The sequence below is a fragment of the Cucurbita pepo genome, chromosome LG03, assembly GCF_002806865.2.
Source record: "Cucurbita pepo subsp. pepo cultivar mu-cu-16 chromosome LG03, ASM280686v2, whole genome shotgun sequence".
NCBI lineage: Eukaryota > Viridiplantae > Streptophyta > Magnoliopsida > Cucurbitales > Cucurbitaceae > Cucurbita > Cucurbita pepo.
Window position 1 is genome coordinate 8039575 of NC_036640.1, and position 8667 is coordinate 8048241.

Sequence of the window (8667 nt, forward strand, 5' to 3'; positions counted from 1 at the left end):
GAGACTGAGTCAACCAGACTGTACCTTTTTTCCGATCTCGCTCTATCTCCATTCCAAGTATTTTCTTTGCATTGCCTAAGTCTTTCATTTCAAATGTTTTAGAAAGCTCATCTTTGAGCTTATCAATCTCCATCTGTCTCTTCGAAGCAATTAACATATCATCAACATATAAGAGAAAATAGATAAACGATCCATCATCGAGACACCGATAATACACACAATGGTCAAATTGACTATGAGTATACATATGCTCTACCATGAAATGATCAAACCTTTTATACCATTGGCGAGGGGATTGCTTCAGCCCATACAAAGATTTCTTCAATCTGCATACTAAATGTTGCTGTCTAACTACTCGAAAACCGACTGGTTGCGCCATATATATTTCTTCTTCCAAATCTCCATGCAAAAAAGCAGTTTTTACATCAAGTTGTGCAAGCTCAAGATTAAATTGAGCAACCAAAGCCAACAAAATTCGAATGGAAGAATGTTTTACCACACGTGAGAAAATTTCGTTGTAACCAATACCTTCTTTTTGTTCGTAGCCTTTAGCCACAAGTCGAGCCTTATAACGTATACCAGAAGAGTCTTCCTTTTTTGCAAAAACCCATTTACAACCAATTTCCTTCTTACCTTTTGGAGGTTGTACCAAATCCCAAGTTTGATTTATCTCCAATGATGCTATCTCCTGATTCACAGCCTCTTGTCAGTGTAAGCTATCCAGGCTCTAAATAGCATCTTTGTAACTGTTAGGAACTCCATCAATTAAAGAGAAAACATATGCTATCGTATCATCAAACCTTGCAGGTTTTCGAATTACCCTTCATGGTCTATTCTTGGCGATTGACTCAGGTTCCTCCACTCTTTCATTCACAAGGCTTTGCTCCTCAAGACTTTGCTCTTTTTGTTCTAAGACATCAAAGTTATTATTTACCTGATCAATAGGTTCTTCGGTAGGAGCAACCACATCAGGAGAGAACACCACCTTCTCCACCTGCTTCAATGCCTCGTCATTATTTTCAATTTTCTGCAAAAACATTCCAGACTCATCGAATGTCACATCTCGACTATTAACAATTTTACTTGTTTCTGGACACCATAACCTATAGCCCTTCACACCTTTGCTAAAGCCCATAAACTTGGCTTTTTTTGCTCTAGGATCCAGTTTTGAGTTTGTCACATGATAATAAGCAGGACACCCAAACACATGCAATTTATCATAATCACTAACAGGACTACCTGACCATACCTCAAGCGGAGTTCTCCCACCGTTTCCAGAAACAGGTAAACGATTCACCAAGTGAACTGCATAACTGAGAGCCTCAGCCCAAAATGCCTTACTCAATCCTACTTGAGACAATATGCATCGAATCTTCTCTATTAATTTCTAGTTCATTATCTCAGCAACAACATTTTGCTGTGGCTTACCAGGAACAGTGAAGTGTCGAACGATCCCTTCATCTCGGCATACTTTAAGGAATGGATCATAAGTATATTCTCCCCCGTTGTCTGATCTCAGCTTTTTGATTTTCCTATCCGTCTGATTCTCTACCATTTTCTTCCACTCTAGGAAGATTTGGAGAACCTCGTTTTTGTGCCTCATGGGATACATCCAAACTCTCTTCGAGTAGTCATCAATAAAGGTGACAAACCACCTCTTTCCTCCCAATGAGACATTCTTTGTGGGACCCCATACATCGGTGTGAACATAATCCAAAATACCCTTTGTTTGGTGTATAGCTGTACCAAACTTCACATTTTTTTGTTTACCAAATATACAATGTTCACAGAAATCAATTTTTCCAGTTGTGGCACCCTTAAGGACTCCTTGGTTCACCAATGTCTGAAGCGCCTTCTCACCAGCATGCCCGAGTCGCATGTGCCATAATTTCGATATGTCTTGTTCTTTCGAACTTGCCATAGCAGCATGCCCAATTATTGTGGTTCCGTTGAGGTAGTATATGCTACCTCTTCTAGTTCCTGTAATTGCCACCAAAGCTCCACGAGCTACTTTCAAATTCCCTCCTTCCAAAATGATGCGATAACCACTCGCATCCAAAACGCCAAGTGAAATCAAGTTTTTCTTCAAGTCAGGAACATACCTCACATCTTTGAGTTTTCGTATAACCCCATCAAACATCTTGATTTGTACTGAGCCGATTCCCATTATCTTGCAAGTACTATCATTGCCCATATAGACAACTCCACCATTGAACTTTTTGAAGTCCAAAAAAATCNGTTTTTGTGCCTTATGGGATACATCCAAACTCTCTTCGAGTAGTCATCAATAAAGGTGTCAAACCACCTCTTTTCTCCTAATGAGACATTCTTTGTGGGACCCCATACATCAGTGTGAACATAATCCAAAATGCCTTTGTTTGGTGTATAGCTGTACCAAACTTCACATTTTTTTGTTTACCAAATATACAATGTTCACATAAATAAATTTTTCTAGTTGTGGCACCCTTAAGGACTCCTTGGTTCACCAATGTCTGAAGAGCCTTCTCACCAGCATGCCAGAGTCGCATGTGCCATAATTTCGATATGTCTTGTTCTTTTGAACTTGCCATAGCAGCATGCCCAATTATTGTGGTTCCGTTGAGGTAGTATATGCTACCTCTTCTAGTTCCTATAATTGCCACCAAAGCTCCACGAGCTACTTTCAAATTCCCTCCTTCCAAAATGATGCGATAACCACTCGCATCCAAAACGCCAAGTGAAATCAATTTTTTCTTCAAGTCAGGGACATACCTCACATCTTTGAGTTTTTGTATAACCCCATCAAACATCTTGATTTGTACTGAGCCGATTCCCATTATCTTGCAAGTACTATCATTGCCCATATAGACAACTCCACCATTGAACTTTTTGAAGTCCAAAAAAATCTCTGTATCAGTGTCGTCATCTCTAACCACATTGGACTTCGACCCCTTCTCTTTTAAGATCGAACAATCTTTTTTCCAATGGCCCTTTCTGTCAACAATATGCACACTCATTTTTATCAAGTTTTCTCCAATTATCAGATCTACCTCTCGACTTTAATCGAGACTCTCCACATTCGTTCCTTTTTCAAGTAGAAGTCCTTCCATGAGCAGTGAGAACATTTGAGCTAGAGCTTTGATACGTCTCATTTTCCTTCTTTCGCATCTCATTGTTTACNTTTTTTGTTTACCAAATATACAATGTTCACATAAATAAATTTTTCTAGTTGTGGCACCCTTAAGGACTCCTTGGTTCACCAATGTCTGAAGAGCCTTCTCACCAGCATGCCAGAGTCGCATGTGCCATAATTTCGATATGTCTTGTTCTTTTGAACTTGCCATAGCAGCATGCCCAATTATTGTGGTTCCGTTGAGGTAGTATATGCTACCTCTTCTAGTTCCTATAATTGCCACCAAAGCTCCACGAGCTACTTTCAAATTCCCTCCTTCCAAAATGATGCGATAACCACTCGCATCCAAAACGCCAAGTGAAATCAATTTTTTCTTCAAGTCAGGGACATACCTCACATCTTTGAGTTTTTGTATAACCCCATCAAACATCTTGATTTGTACTGAGCCGATTCCCATTATCTTGCAAGTACTATCATTGCCCATATAGACAACTCCACCATTGAACTTTTTGAAGTCCAAAAAAATCTCTGTATCAGTGTCGTCATCTCTAACCACATTGGACTTCGACCCCTTCTCTTTTAAGATCGAACAATCTTTTTTCCAATGGCCCTTTCTGTCAACAATATGCACACTCATTTTTATCAAGTTTTCTCCAATTATCAGATCTACCTCTCGACTTTAATCGAGACTCTCCACATTCGTTCCTTTTTCAAGTAGAAGTCCTTCCATGAGCAGTGAGAACATTTGAGCTAGAGCTTTGATACGTCTCATTTTCCTTCTTTCGCATCTCATTGTTTACTAAGGCATTTGAAACATCTTCAAAATCAATATTAGTGATTCCATGTAGTAGGATCGTTACTAAAAACTCGTAGGATTCCGGCAAAGAGTTTAATAACAACAACGCCTTGTTCTCGTCATCAATCTTAACATCAAGATTGAGAAAATCAGTGATGATTTTGTTAAAATCATCCAAATGCTCAGCCATTAAGATACCTTCCTTATAGTCAAAACCGAAGAGTTTCTTCTTCAAATAGAGTTTATTTTCCACACTCTTCTTCATATATTTCGCTTCAAGCTTGTCCCATAATTCTTTCGCCATGGTAACCTTCATAAATGGATATTTCTGATCCTTGCCAAGACAGGATCGAATAATTCCACAGGCTTGTCGATTTAATTTCACATTCTGCTTCTGTCATGTCTTTAGGCATCTCCTCTTGGAGAGAAACATCGAGGTCTTTCATGACTAGCAAATCGCTAACTTCGCCTCGCCAAACACCAAAATTATTGGTTCCATCAAATTTCTCTACCTAAAGATTAGAACTCCACACTCTCGATCCACGTCGTGATGGTTCGGCCATTTGCAATAATTAATCTGGATGTAACTCAAAAACACAATTCTTGAAAACTGATTTTCAAGAGAATAAACACGATTGTGAGCACGTCTAATGGTCGATGAGGCCCAAACTTTCACAATACCCCCAAATACCACAATAAGGCTCTGATACCACTTGTTGTGCGCCGAAAGCGGAACAAATGTACTCACAACACCAAAGTTACTCAAGACATACAATATGACACTCAAAACTTGATGATTTCAACAGCAGAAAGAATGGCATTATATAGCCTTGTGCTAAACCTAAAGATAAACTAACAAGCCTAAAAAGACCTTGAGAATAGGTCTTGGTCCTAGAGAATAGGGCTTATGACAGTGTTCAACAGATGTGACATACATAGAAAGTGCACTAATACCGAAACTAACAAGTCCATACATGTCATTATTGGTGATATCGAAAGACATGATGAATTCTCTAAAACAAGGAAACTCAGACGAGAGCACAGGAAGATCCACAGTAGATGATGGACCAAAGAAATTTTGGTCTCTCACTAAAATTTATGCCGATATAGTTGAAGAAGAATTGGATTCTAACAAGCTAGTGTTGCTTTCTACCAAGTAGCCGACAACATACCATGGGAACTGAGATGGCATAGCAGGAGGCCATGCAAAAAGAGCTTGAAGCATTGAGAAGATAGACGTGGACACTTACTTACTTACCGCTTAGTCACAAGCCCATCGGTTTGAAGTGGGTATTTAAGTTGAAGAAGAATAGTGAAGGAAAAGTCATCACACAAAAGGCAAGACTCTTGGAAACTACTGATGGCTTCCTCAAAACTTGGTAAAAACTTTGAATCATATTTCAACACTCCCCTATTCAAATTTGCAGATGTCAAGTAATCCTCTGAAGTAGCAAAACTTTTCTTTTGATAAAGCTTTAGTAAGTATGTCTTTTAGCTGTTCATTGGTGTTACAATACTGCAAGACAATTTGTTCATTTGCAACATTATCACGAATATAATGATGTCGAAGTTCAATATACTTTGTTCTGCTATGAAATGTCGAGTTATTTGTCATAGAGATAGTTGCTTTGTTATCACAAAATATCTTTGTTGCCCCTTTTTGCTCTTTTGAAGATCAACTAATACTCTTCTTAGCCAAATGGCTTGACACGCTGCTAAAGTTTCTGTAACATATTCTGCTTCTGACGTTGATAACGCCCATGTTGCTTACTTTCTCTGAGCTCCAAGTGATCACTCTTGATCCTAAAGTGAAAGCATTGGCTGAAATGCTTCGTCTATCATCTAATGATCCTGCCTAATCGCTATCAGTGAACCCATAAAACTTGAAATTAGAAGATTTAGAATACCCAATTACATATTCCATAGTTTCAGCAACATAACCTAGAAATAATAGCAATCGGAAATGTCAAAGTCATGTGTGCGTTAAGTAAATTTGTCCACCAGCCAAGCTTCTGATCCTTCTAACATCTGACATTTGTACTCCATCCCATGTTGTAATGTCTCAGTAATATTTATGGGTGTAGTAGCTGCACGCTTACAATTAACCATACTAAATTTACTCGTAATATATTTGGTATATTTTCTTTACGAAAAAAAAAATCTTATCTTCAACTTGATATACTTCAAGACCAAGAAAATAGTGCAATAAACCCATATCCGATATCTCAAATCCATTCATCATTTGAGACTTAAATTTATCCAAAAGAGGGTTAGAAGAGGTAGTATAAATAATATCATCAACATAGAGACAAATAATGAAGAAATCACTTTTACCTTCCTTCTTCACATACAAAGTAGGCTCATTCTCACTTCTCATATATCCTTTTTGTTGAAGATATCCATCAATCTTGCTATAACAAGCTCAAGGGATCTACTTTAATCCGTATAAATACATTTCTCAACTTGTATACCTTTGTTTCTTTGTCTCTTTTAATGAATCTCTCTGATTATGCTACATAAACCTCTTCTTGTACATCTCCATTACGAAATGCTGACTTGACATCAAACTGATAAATAGGCCATGCAATTCTGCTGCTAATGCTAGAATAGTTCTTACAGTTTCAAAACGAGCTACTAGAGAGAGTTTCTTAAAAATCTATACCTTATTATTGCACATATTCTTTTGCTACAAGACGAGCCTTATGCTTTTTTATGCTTGCATATGGTGCAAATTTTGTCTTGAACACCCATTCCAAGTTGATTGCATTTTTTTCATTTGGTAAGTCAACCATCTCTCATGTTTCATTTTTCTCAATTGACTGATTTCTTATACCATGACTTTTTTCCACTCTTCTTTTTCAGCTGTTTCTTTATAACTTAGAGTCTGAAACAATAAGAGCAAATTGACATGATGCATATGTGTCAGCTAAAGATTTATACTTCGGTGGAGGTGTCTTATCCGAAAGTTCTTCAACAGAAAAGTTGTTTAGTGATAATGAAGATGATAAATTTGACAAGTTTTGTGTTGCAGTAGAGGCATTAGAAGATGCACTGGAGTTGACTCTTGTCTCTCCACCTGGAGAAACTTAAACTGTAATCTCTTGCTGTTCTGGTTTTTACTCCAATCCCAACTCACATTTTCTTCAAATATTACATTCGTTTTAACTGAAATATTTTTATTAGGAGGGTTGTATAATTTATATGCCTTTGATTGAATACAATAACTAGTGAAAATGCATTTTTCCGATTTTTTTTATCAAGCTTTTGACAAATTTGAGGATTTGTCGAAGCTTAAGCAACACAACCAAAGACTTGTAAATAACTTACAGATGATTTCTTTCCATGTCATGCTTCATAAAGAGTTTGATTTATAACCGCCTTTGTTGGTGAGAGATTTAATAGACAGACAGACATTGCTATAGCTTATTGCCCAAAATTTGTTTGAAAGTCTCTTTGCTTGTAACATACTTCTTGCCATCTCCACAATAGTTCGATTTTTTCGTTCAACCATTCCATTTTGTTCTGGACTGTAAGGAGTTGTTAACTCCTTTGGATGTCTTTTTCTTGACAAAATAGATTAAACTCTTTAGGTATGAACTCGCCACATCTATCTGTGCGAAGAACTTTAATTTGGCAGTCTTTGGTTCTCCACCATATCTTTAAATTTGTGGAACTTTTGAAAAGTTTCTAACTTATGTGGTAAGAAGTAAACCTAGCTCAAGCAACTATAGTCAGAAATAATTAGAAAACAGTATACTCCCATCTAAGGATTTAGTTTTCATTGGCCCACATCATGGATTAGTTCTAGACAATATAAAACTTTTTTAGCTTTTACAAGAATGAACGTTCTAGTTTGCTTGACATAAATGCATCCTTCACATAAACTAATTGAATCAATTCATGGTAATTCAAAAACCATACCTTTATCCCTCGTTATTTTCAAGCCCTTCATATGAAGATGTTCATATATCATATGCCATAATATCGAGTGATCTTTTGTGTTAGTAACAAGAGCAAAATCTCCCATGTTAGAAACATCAAGTGGAAACATCTTATTTGAAGTCATGACAATTTGGACTTATGGTTTGATTTCTTATTTGTAATGACACATGTGTTGTCATCAAATAGAACGAAATGTCCTCTAGTCATCAATTCTCCAATACTCAATAATTGTACCCTAAATCTGGCACAAATTAAACACTATCTCACAGTTTTATCTTACCATGATTTGTTTTGACTTCCACAGTACCTTTTTCGTGACTAGCATCTCTCTTCTATTTCCAAATTGCCCCTTAATTTTTTTAGTGTCATCAAGCTCTTGGAATAAAGATTTGGTGTTTATCATATAGTTGAGCATCAGCAATTAACAAACCATAAATCACTCTTTTTTGGATTAATATCAATAAAAGCCATAAAAAAGCTTTTTTTTTTTCTTCTTCTTTTCCATTTTTTGTTGCAAAATTCATTTTTTGATATTTATTCCGACAATCAGCTTTTATAATATCAATATAAACCATAAAAAGCTTTTTTTTTTCTTCTTTAGCCATAAAAAGCTCTTGTTTTTCTTCTTTAGCCATAAAAAGCTCTTGTTTTCCTCTTTAGCCATAAAAAGCTCTTGTTTTCCTCTTTAGCCATAAAAAGCTCTTGTTTTCCTCTTTAGCCATAAAAAGCTTTTTTTTTCTTCTTTAGCCATAAAAAGCTCTTGTTTTCCTCTTTAGCCATAAAAAGCTCTTGTTTTCCTCTTTAGCCATAAAAAGCT

At 36.6% G+C, this 8667-nt stretch overlaps 1 long non-coding RNA gene across 1 annotated transcript in view; it reads left to right on the plus strand.

The window, feature by feature from the left end:
• The first annotated feature begins 4441 nt into the window (after window positions 1-4441).
• The window catches only part of LOC111790394, a 12053-nt gene continuing 7827 nt past the window's right edge, over window positions 4442-8667 (plus strand). The window contains exon 1 of the long non-coding RNA XR_002814472.1: window positions 4442-4834. This is a non-coding gene — a long non-coding RNA (uncharacterized LOC111790394). The remainder of the gene's footprint in view (window positions 4835-8667) is intronic.